Here is a 12404-nt window from a genome sequence, read left to right on the forward strand (position 1 = left end):
ATCATTTTTCCATCACAAAAACCTGCCAATATGTACTGTTAGCATAGCAGAAGGAAAAGTACTATTTTTTCATCAGGGAGGGGACTTCTTCATTTTTGAGGTAGCATTACCTTCTTTTTGTAGTCATTTGAAAGAAAAATATGGTTTCTTAAACTCTATACATACACACACAAGCATACATAGTTCCCTCTAAGCTGTGTAGCACGCTGGAGCGCAGGCAAATCCTAAGGACAGCCCAGAATTTTCCAAGCTGGCATGGAGCCGGCGCTGTTTCTCCCCGACCGACAGCTGATCCACCCCTCCCAAGCTGTCGGCAGGGGAGAAAGTCGTGGCTTTCTCGGCTCGGCCATCGACGGCACCCACCTCCTCCCACGCCCTTCCGCTTCCCCTCAGCTGCCGCCACACTTACCTGCCCCTGCTCTGATACACACCTGCACGGCATCGGCGGAGGAATTGGCCTCCAACCCAGCTGCCACGCTGGGAGCTACCCCCTGGAGCCAGGGACGATGGGCCCGGGATCGGCCTACACCACCCTGAAATCCGCCTCCTCTCACACCACCGTGCTGGCCAGCAAAGCGTCAAGGCTTCTGAGGTGAGCTGCGCGGTGGCGGGAGGCAGAGCCAAGGGGAGGATGCGGATCCAAGGGGAGGGCACGACGGCCAGCAAAGCCGGCTTTCCGGGAAAGCAGTGGCTTTTCAAATGCGCTACTTTCCTGCACCTCTTTCCTGGGCAGGGGTGTGGAGGTGACCACCTTCCCCTCACATCACCAGGCTCAATCCCTGTGCTGGCCAGCAAAGCCGGCTCTGCTACGGCGCAGGCTTTCCCAGGCAGCCGGCTTTGCAGGCCGGCACAGGGCTTGAGCCTGGTGCCGTGGGGGGAGGGTGGCTGCTTCCCACCCCTGCCCAGGAAAGAGATGCAGGAAAGCTGCGCGTTTGAAAAGCGTGCCGCTTTCCCAGAAAGCCAGCTTTGCTGGCCAGCACAGGGCTTTCCCAGGCAGCTGGCTTTGCAGGCTGGCTGCCTGCCTGCCAAAGAAGTGGAGAGAACGAAGGGAAAGAGAGGGAGGGAAAGAGAAGTGGAAATGAAGGAGGGAGGGGAGGGAGGGAGGGAAGGAAGTAAGAAAGAGAAAAGGGAGGGAGAGAGAAAGGGAGGAAGAGAGGAAGGATGGAAGAGAGAAATATAAAGGGAGGGAGGGAGAAAGAGAGGGAGAGGGAGGGGAAGAGGGGAAGGAAGGAAGAGAGAGAGAGAAATAGAAAAAAGAGGAAGGAAGAGAGAAGGAAAGAAAGGAAGGGAGAGAAAGAGAAAGAGAGAGAGAGAGAGAGAAGATAGGAAGGAAGAGAAAGAGAGAGAGAGAGCAAGAAAGAAAGAGAGAGAGGAGAAGAGAGAAAGGAAGAGAGTGAGAGAGAATGGGAGAGAGCAAGAAAGAAAGAAAGAAAGAAAGAGAGAGAGAGACAGAGAGAAAGCAAGAGAGAGAAGAGTGGAAGGAAGATAGAGAGAGAGAAATGATAGAATAAAGGGGAGAAAAAAAGAAATGAGAAAATGATTGAGGCAGAGAATGACAGGAAAGAGAGAAACAGAGAAAGAAGTGACTTGATTTAAAGCATATGGTAAAAGCACTTAAATAACAACAGAGGAAAAAACCCCAGCCCTCACTCTTTTCTATTTATAGTTATGTTTTTAGATTTTCTGGTTGTTCTAGTTTTAATAGTAATAGATTTTGGTTTTGTTTTATTATTAATTTCTTTTAATTAAAAAGAAGGGATTTATTCATTCATTCATTCATTCATTCATTCATTCATTTATACTTCTATGCCCCCCCAGCCCAGACACTATACTTTTCCGCCCACCCCGGAAAAAAATTAGAGGGAACATTGCAAGTATACATACCGTGTTTCCCTGAAAATAAGAGCCGGTTTTATTTTCTTTTGGGCCCCAAAATAATCACTAAGAGTATGTCCTATTATTTGCTTTCATATTTTTCTATTTTATTCTATAACCAAAAAAAAATGTTTTAGAAAAAGTGTTAGCATATTTGACTAGATTAGGCCCTCTTTTTTGACCTTCACAAAGGAATTCTTTTTCCCATGTGATATCCTTTTCTATTTCACATATTAATTCATCCTTACATTCATTTTTTCATATTATAAGCAATAAAAATACTGTCTTCCTTTTATTAAAAATGTTTGTTATGAGTAATAATTTAGAATATTTTTATACAATATAGAAACAGACATCAAAATATGGTCTTTTCTGAAGCTCTGTAAGAATGAAGAGCTTGTAAAAAGTACACTGCATCTTTAAAATCTTACAGTGTGAAGCTACTAGAAGCTACTAGTTAATGCAGCTAAAGCTACATTTCTAATAGTAAAAGAGCAAAAGAGTTCATATATATTTTAAATATTTTATTTTAAATCTGTTCTAAACATTTCAACTGAAACCGTTGAGTTTCCCAGGGCAACAGGAATGTTTGCTCCAAAGAATGACTTGTAAACACTGTAGTCTTGTTTGAATTCTTTTAGTCTAGTCCAGACAGATTTCAGCAAGGCTGGTTTTGAGGTGGTTTGTGAGGTGGTTCGTGAGGTTGTTTTTGAGTTGAAGCGTGACCAGGTTGTTATATTTTTTAATCTCATGTATTTTTCCATATTTTTAATAACTCATGAATTTTAATAACTGGTGATCATATTTTTAATAAGTCGGGAATAATTTGTGAATTGTAATAACTCGTGAATCAATGCAACTGAAATACAAAACTCAGAATTTAGAAGAAGAGATAGAATTGTTTGAGCTATTGATCAAAAAGATAGCTACATAGAAATGAAAGCTAAAAAGTGAGGGTGCAATTGGTATCCTTAGTATTCTTTGGGGATATCGTAAATGTACTTGTGACTTCTCTATAATGATGTCATTCAAGTTTGCCTCAAAAGGTCAATGATGTAATCTGATGGGAGTCATGTTCCTTATGGATTGTTCTAATCTATTGGTACCCCGTAGTGAAATCTGGATTACTATGCAAATCTGAAATATCTATGTCTCAACTTCTAGATCTGTCCAATATGAAACCAGGAGATGTGAATACATCGACTGGTTTTACTTTCCTTGTCAGGTCTTCGATGTCCTTTACATAATTAATTCACGGAAATTACATTAGATATAAGATTTCATGGAGGAACTGGCTGTGAAAATGTCATTTCCCCAAATGATTAGGGTTAACCTAGTTGATGTGATTGTGAGTTGCTACAATAGGCGATAAAAAGATTTTACTCAGTTAATGGCTACCTAGGTTAGTGGATATACAAGAATAAATGTGTCATTTGTTAATTATGAAGTTGTGTCCGACCCATCACGATCTCATGGACAATGTTCCTCCAGGTCTTCCTGTTCTCTACCATCCTCTGGAGTCCGTTTAAGCTTATGCCTACTGCTTCAGTGACTGCATGCAGCCATCTCATTCTCTGTCACCCCCTTCTTCTTTTGCTCTCAATCTTTCCCAGCATTAGGCTCTTCTCCAGTGAGTCCTTCCTTCTCATTAGGTGGCCAAAGTATTTGAGTCAGTACAAAATAATAAACAAAAATTACATTCTTTGCTTTAGGTTAAAAAGAAAAGTGCCATCATTTTTCTGATAAGAGAGCTGATACCTTCATCTCAAAAGCATCTTCCCTGGAGTCTTGTATTTCCTGTTTTTCTGTGTATCTTACTCGGAGGAGTTCCTCTGCAATTGGTAAGCACGTTTTACTCATCAAGGCAAGCCAGTGATCATTCCAACTCTATGACATTTACATTGCTGACTTTTTGCCTATCATGGTTTGTCTAATGAGCATTTATTTAGCACTTTTAGTAATGTTAACAAGCTCTGGACTAGATTAGCTATTTACTATTTATGATATTAACTGTAATAACATTACTAGTTAGCTTTCTACTTTCTGCCCTATCTAAAAAACACCCCCCCACACACACACACATTTTCTTTTAACAACAACAAATTACTTTCATGATAAAGTAGAAAGTATCATCCAGAAGTATCAATCAGAGGCAGGATCTTGGAAGTGATTCTGAATTTCCAGTAACAATTCCAGTGATAACCTCCCTCCCTCCACAGGCAAAAACAAAGGAAATAAATTGCATGATAATTTTATTTTTTTACAATAGAATGTTAACTGATACTCCTCTTTCTCTGCTCTCCGTCTCCACCACCCCTTTCTCACTGACAGACACACAGACACACACACACACGGAGAGGGAGGGAGGGAGAAAAAGAAAGAGAGAGAGGGCCGATTAAATCCAGGAAGTCCACCACAGAAAGATTTTACATTTTTCCTTGAGTCAATAAAATTAATAACCAGGTCAACTTAGCAAAGATGGTCTAAAACCTGGAATTATTTCAGTACTAAGGAAATAGTCTAAATTACAGTGCACCATTCAGGCAGTTAGCCCTACATACAGTATTCCCCATTCTAAAATATTTGAAAGAAATAAAGCTGTAAAATTAGGATATAATTGAGAATGTAATAAGTTTTGTGGAGGAATAGGAGTTAATATTAATAATAGAATTTCTTTGTGACCACCAATGTGTAATTTTGTTCTATGAATCAATATTGTGACTCTGTTTAAGATTTTCATACATTTGATATTTTTAATTTGATTTGATTTAATTCTGAGTGCTTATAATAGAAAGGCTAGTATGATTCATACAACAATGTAACAATTAGATTTTTTTTTTAAAAGAAGCTATTCTAAAACACAGAAATAGATATTTAAATGTTATAAGTTACATCCAGTTAATGCTAATTCAAGTTAATGAATAGATCTATGATAGTATAGAAATAACTGCAATGGTAGAGATTAGAAATGTGATAAATGAGAGTAAAAATATTGAAGAATTACAATTCATATCTTTTCAGCACTCTGTGCTTTTGTGTGAACGTTCTAACATGCTGCCTGCATTCAGAACTGCGGAGGAAGTACTAAAGGAGAGAATGTATATCCTGGAACTGATTGGATTTGTAACAGGAACTATGGGATGCATCTTCTTGCCAATTGCAATACAGAACCCGGACTGGAGGATGTGGTTCAATGAAAAAAGTAGCCATTATGCAGCTGGTGTCACTCAGTTGGGAATATGGAAGATCTGCTTTCCTCCGAATTCAAAGGACTTTGAATCGTTGGAATGTTGTCATGGATTTGATCTTTTTGAAAAATTCTTCCCATTAGAAATGAAGGTTGCTCAGGTCTTAATGTTCACTGGCTCTTTTTTCGCATTTGTGGGGTTGTTGTTGGCATTTCTAATTCCATGGAACAGTTATTTTCGACAATATGTCAAGACTATATTTTTGCCTTTTATGGGAGGCAACTTTTTTTTGATTTCTAGCATCTGTGTCTTTGTTCCCATTACCTGGAATGTCTATTATATACTGAAAAATGAAATCATTTCATTTCCCCCTTCTTATCATTTGCCTGCAAAGCCCATTTCACAAAGAATTGGGGGTGCTGTTTACTTGGGCTATATGTCAAGTGGTCTGTTATTGGTGAGTGGGTTTTCCGTTTTATTTCATGTGGCTCAGAGGACAAAATTGTCAAATATATTTAGATCACGTAGAGTTTTACCTGTATAAAAGGGAATCATCTTTTTAATTTTTAAAGACACTTTTAAGAAGATGCTCAAAGATGTTAGTATTTGGATAGGACAATTTTGTTTTAAAATTATATTTTGCCGTTTGACATAATGTAGTTAGAATTGTTAAGATTTGTTCACTTTCTTCAAATTTTTAAAAAACTGTCTTAGTGTTTTGTGTATTGAGTATGTATGCACTTAAATTATAGTTATTTTTAATAAAAAGAAATAAAAATAATGAGCACAAATTCTTTCAAAGGAAAGCGTTAATTTCCATTTGTATATCTCACATAAGAATAATGTAATAATTACATACTACTTAGGAAAAAAGAAAGCATGAAATAATAATCGTTAACCACAAGATGGTAGTCTAGGGCAGTGTTTCCCAACCTTGGCTACTTGAAGATATCTGGACTTCAACTCCCAGAATTCCCCAGCCAGAAACAGACAATAGGGAGAAAACACAACTGCTTAACATTATTTGCAGCAGTATTCACGCGAAAATAAATAACTCAACCTACCAAAAAAAGCTACTGTAAAAGACAAACCAGAAATAAAAATTAAAATAAGCATGAAAATGGCAAGTGAACAGCTATCTGACTTTGAGGGATATAAATCACTAGGACCTGACTGATTACATCCCAGAGTTCTAAAGGAACTGGCAGATGTTATCTCACAATCATTGTACTTTCAAAAATCCTGGAGCCCAGGGGAAGTACCTGAGGATTGGGAACGGGCTGATGGGGTTCCCATCTTCAAGAAGGGGTAAAAAAAACACACCCAGGAAACTACAGATCAATTAGTTTAACATCAATACTTGGAAAGATTCTGGAAAAGATAATAAAAAAAAACAGATCTGCAAACGAAGGAAACGAAGCAAATAAACTTATAAAGAGTAGAGAGCGTAGGTTTTTAAAACAGATCATGTCAAACCAATCTCATTTTATTCTATTAGCATACCAGGGAAATGCTGTGGACATAGTATACTTAGATTTCAGTAAGGCATTTGACAAAGGAGACCAGAATCTACTTCTTGGTAAGCTAGAAAAATGTGGAATAGGTAACATCATCACCAGATAGATTTGTAGCTGGCTGACAAACTGTACTCAACAAGTCGTCCTTAATAGTAGTACATCCACATGGGAAGAAGTAGCAGTGGGGTACCACAAGGTTCCATCTTAGGCCCAGCACTCTTTGATAGCTTTATAAATGATTTAGATGAGGGAATAGAAGGGGAACTCATCAAATGCTACTAAAGTGGCAGGAATAGCCAACGCCTCAGAAGACAAACTCGGGATCCAAAAATATCTTGACAAACGTGAACAATGGGCCTTATCCAAGAAAATGAATTTTAATGTGGAGAAAAGCAAAACTTTACATTTAGGCATGTAAAACCAAAGGTATAAGTACAGATTAGGCAAGTCGTGGCTCAAAAACAATTCCTGTGAGAGAGGCCTTGGAATTCTAGTGGACTTAAATACGAGCCAGCAATGTATTAGTGCTGCTTTACAAAAACCTAATTAGACCACACCAGGAATATTTCAACCAATATCTGGGTCTGGCTAGTCAAAAGAAGAATTAGGGGTGACATGATAGCAATATTTCAGCGTTTGAGGTGCTGCCACAAAGAAGAGAAATTCTTCTCCAAAGCATCAGAGGGCAGGACAAGAAATAATGGTTGGGATCTGATCAAAGAGAGAAGCAACCTGGAATGAAGGAAAAACTTCCTAACAGTGAGGACTAGTATTAGGTTCCTTACTGCTACAGGCCACACTGTGCACGCATACATACCGTGTTTCCCTGAAAATAAGAACAGGTTTTATTTTCTTTTGGGCCCCAAAATAAGCACTAAGAGCATGTCCTATTATTTGCTTTCATATTTTTCTATTTTATTCTATTAAAAAAAAATGTTTTAGAAAAAGTGTTAGCTTATTTGACTAGATTACGCCCTCTTTTTTGACCTTCCCAAAGGAAATTTTTGTTTCCATGTGATATCCTTTTCTATTTCACATATTAATTCATCCTTACATTCATTTTTTTCATATTATAAGCAATACAAATACTGTCTCCCTTTTATTAAAAATGTTTGTTATGAGTAATAATTTAGAATATTTTTTATACAATATAGAAACAGAAATCAAAATATGGTCTTTTCTGAAGCTCTGTAAGAATGAAGAGCTTGTAAAAAGTACACTGCATCTTTAAAGTCTTATAGTGAAGCTACTAGAAGCTACTAGTTAATGCAGCTAAAGCTACATTTCTAATAGTAAAAGAGCCAAAGAGTTCATCTATATTTTAAATATTTTATTTAAATCTTCATGGACATAGCCATTGCTTTCTTCAATCCCCCCCTCCCCCCAGTTTTTCAATTAAATCCACATTTCCAGCAATGTTCCATTCTAGCATTTGAATTAACTACAATGGAAGCTGCTCATTTTTGAAAGTAAAGTAAATGCTGCCGCCTAGATGAGCATCAAAGAACCTACAACTGATGATGTTACCTAGATGGGTAATAAAACAACCAAGCCTAGAGAGGATCAAAGACAACATGGGCAATTTAGTGTAATGGTTAAGTTAGAAACTGGAATAGTTCTAGTCTTGCCTTAGTCATCAAATCAGGTGGATTATTTTAGACATTGAACCAGATGGGTGACCACGAAGTCACTTTTAGCCTTAGAAACAAGGCAATGGCAAACCACTTCCAAATTCTTGCCCAGAAAACTGCAGATATTTTTGAGTTTAAAAAAATAACTTGAAGGCACACAAACAGCAAAAGAGCCTCAAATATGTATTAAATTTATTATGTAAGTGAAGAAAAAAACAGAAAGTAGGACATAGGAATCAAAATAATACATTTACACAAAGGACAACAGGCAGCGAGTGGTTCTTATGACAAAAGCAAGGGTGGGAGAAAAATGTTAAAGGAAAGAATAAAAAGAAGAAAAAAAGCAAGCAAAAGTAATGTTCAGAAATGATAACAAAGACCACAGAATGGCCCACAATGAAGAAGTAAGATTAAATGCCAAAGAAGAGTTCTCTCAATTCTCATTCCTAAGAGGAGACGGAAACCCTTACTCGTTTGAAGAATATGTTGATGTAGGGATATAATTGTGCAGTTATATATATTGCTAAAAAGCAAATCTAATCGCTGTGTTTAGGCTATTTGTATAGTAGCAATAAACATCTATATTTTTTTCCAAAGAAGGAAAGAAGAATCTACATTCTGTTAAGTGTTAAGACTTAACACTTTGAACAGAAAAGAGAAAGAACATCAATGTTAACAACATTATAAGTATATTCAGATGTAGGTTAATCTTACCCCCAAACTCCAAGCCTTCTTGTTTTCCAGTTTCAAGAGAAGCTCCAGTGGTATCCACATCCATTATGTTACCATAATAAGAATGACCTGTTACAGGGGCATCAAATTATTGTCTGGTCACACAATGTACAAGGCAATCTATTGCAAAGGAATTCTGTTTTGCTTTATCTAAAGCTGACAATAATCATCATAATGTCCTGATCTAAATGTGTGTGTTTGTGTGTGTATGTATACACACACAAACACTCACATACCCGTATTTTCCCAAAAATAAGCTGCTGCCTTACATTTTTTTGAATCCTGAAATAATTGCTTGGCCTCATTGCCGTGGGTTTATTATTGGGATGTTTTATTTTGGGGAAAACAGGGTATATATGAAATATCTACACTATTAAAACTCTTGTGTCTGTAACCTTTAACTGCGTGAAATGAAGGAAGATCAGAGATGGGATCCTCCCGGTTCAGACCAATTTATCTGAACTGGTAGCAACCTACTAGTGATGTCACAATGATGTCATGGACCCAATTCAGTCAGTATCGGTCTGTGGGTGCATATTTTTGGGGTTTTTTTTCCTTCTGAGCATGCGCAGAAGCTGAGTTTCTGGCACTGCACATGCGTCACCATCTTGTTTATGGCTTAAAAAAAAAAGTTGGGGTTTTTTTTTGGCACTGCACACACGTATGTGCACAGCCACACAGTGCGGGAAGAAGTGAACCAGCAGCGCAGTAAGTTAGAACCCTCCCCTGGGCAAAATAGAACAAAACCTTTTGAATCAAGGTGCCTCAAATGGGTTAACTTGCAGGATTTGTGGCCCATGACTCCCATGGAATTGAAATTGGGCAAATTTTATAAAACTTGTCATAAAAGTTATCATAAAGTATTTTATCCTATAATACAAAATGTCACAAAACATTTCCTGTGATCAGTTGCTGACGTTCGAGTTCAACATGGACTATTTTAAGGGCAGAAACATCTCTGAATAGCTCCCTGAATTTCTAAACGCTTTTCAAGTAGCACATTAGAAGCTTTGTGATTGTTGAAAACATTAAGACATCTAGTAAAGAAATAACCGAAACAACGATCTAAAATGTTTATGTTTATTGTTGTTTATGTTTATTTAGATTTGTATGCTGCCCCTCTCCGCAGACTCGGGGTGGCTCACAACAAAGTGGAAACAACAGTATATAACAAATCTAAATTTCTACTAAAACATTTAAAAAACCCCATTTTCTAAACACGCATACATACACACATACCATTCATAAATTATATATGCCCGGGGGAGATGTCTCAGTTCCCCCATGCCTGACGACACAGGTGGGTCTTAAGAAGTTTACGAAAGGCAAGGAGAGTAGGGGCAGTTCTAATCTCCGGGGGGAGTTGGTTCCAGAGGTCCGGGGCCGCCACAGAGAAGGCTCTTCCCCTGGGGCCCGCCAACCGACATTGTTTAGTTGACGGGACCCGGAGAAGGCCCACTCTGTGGGACCTAATCGGTCGCTGGGATTCGTGCGGCAGCAGGCGGTCTCGGAGATATTCTGGTCCAGTGCCATGAAGGGCTTTAAAGGTCATAACCAACACTTTGAATTGTGACCGGAAGTTGATCGGCAACCAATGCAGACTGCGGAGTGATGGTGAAACATGGGCATACCTAGGTAGGCCCATGACTGCTCTCGCAGCTGCATGTCACAGGTTGAGGAAAAAGACGACATGAGGGAACGTGAGAAACCCCATGTGACTTTTCCTTTCTCCCCTGCCTCCTCAAAGATGCCCCTCGCCCTCGTGCTCGTCCCCCCACCTCCTCAAAGATGCCCCTCGTCCCCCACCAGCCCTCCTGCTCGTCCATATGGAAGCCCTGAGCCTCTCTGCGGACGCCACTGAAGCCGCCACCCTCCTCAGCAAGCGGCCCTGCATCATCTGGGCCAGGAGAAACCATACCCCTGCCCATGGCCGCTCTCTTAAAGGTACAGTATTTTTAAACACACACACACACAAACATACAAAAAGTTGTCCGTTCCCATCCCGCCCGGCAATGGTGTCCCACTTTAACTAAATTATAATCTGGTTACTTTAAACTACCCACATTCCTTTCATCAAAGTGTATAATATATTTTGTTCTGAAGCATAGTGTCTCTGGTATGACATCCATGGAATATCCTGAACCTTGGTAATCATTTCAACATGAGGAGTTAGATACAAAGAACTGAAAGACACTGTGAGGACCACCACAAGTACATTAGAAATAGGTCAGAACTTGCCAGATTACTCCAGCTACTAGGCATGACTATAAAAGATAAAGGAGTCCCTGCAGATATTACTCAGCTAGTCATAGCCAATTTTGGGGGTAGGTGGGTTTATCCATGACAAAATTGCCATGACAACTTGTCATGGCTGACTCACCACAGCCAACTTACAACGCGACAAAAGTACCACTAATATTAAAGGAATTGTGGAATAGAATCATTTTAAAAGATACAAAAGGATGGCCAGTATGACATGTGAATGACAAAAATTTAAATAAATTTTAATTTAAATAATTTAACTGAATTGTTAAATTGTCCTATACGAGTTGGCCATTGGTTGTGGCAAGTTGTCCCATTCCGCTTCGGGTGGAAATGGGTTTTGTCACATTCAGTACTTCAATTTTTTTGCTCTCGTTTCAGGTACAGTTAATTGAAAATGTGTAAAGCTGTATTTATTATTATTTTAAATGCTATAGGTCTATTTCCCAATGGAAGGATATTTTTGTTCCCAGCTCTTAAATTTTAGATCCTGTTAAGAGAAATCCTAGCTTCAGATTTTGAGCTCAATAATCCAGGCCAGGGGTATCAAATTCGATTTCATTGAGGGCCTCATCAGAGTTGTGTTAGACATCAGAGTCTCTGTGTGTTTGTGTGTGACTGTAGCCCATGACTATGACATAATACATGTGAACAAATTAACTTAACAACTAATGTGGGCAGCCTCCTGCCCATGCTGTTTTATCCTTCTTGGTGAGCTTAATCTACCTCTTATTAATTGAATGTATGACTGAACCCATCCATGCAATCCTATACAACTAATCTAGGACTAGTTCAAATAGTTCAAAGTCTAGGGAGACATAAAACATTTTAGGATTGTAATACTCAGAATATTATTTTAATGCAATGTAATTGAACACTACAAAACCATATTAATATTATTAACCTTTTAAGTCAGTTAAGTTTGGTAACTATTCTGGAAACAGTAGTTTTTAAAATGAGTCAGGTGCCCTAACTAAAAACTATGCTTATCTAGGTGACCCACATTCAAACCTGTCTTCCCAGTAGTTGAAAGTCATATTTCAGTTATTTTTCTCCCAGTGCCCTGTGTCCGTCATGTGGCTATCCTCACTAACGTCTCTCATGCTCTCTTTTTGTGATTTGAGAAAGTAGCACGTCCATGGCTTACATCCAATGTTTGAAGAAAGCAAACAAAAGCTTAAATGTGATTCAAAAACTTG

The sequence above is a fragment of the Erythrolamprus reginae genome, chromosome 4 (assembly GCF_031021105.1).
Source record: "Erythrolamprus reginae isolate rEryReg1 chromosome 4, rEryReg1.hap1, whole genome shotgun sequence".
In the NCBI taxonomy this organism is placed as follows: Eukaryota; Metazoa; Chordata; class Lepidosauria; order Squamata; family Dipsadidae; genus Erythrolamprus; species Erythrolamprus reginae.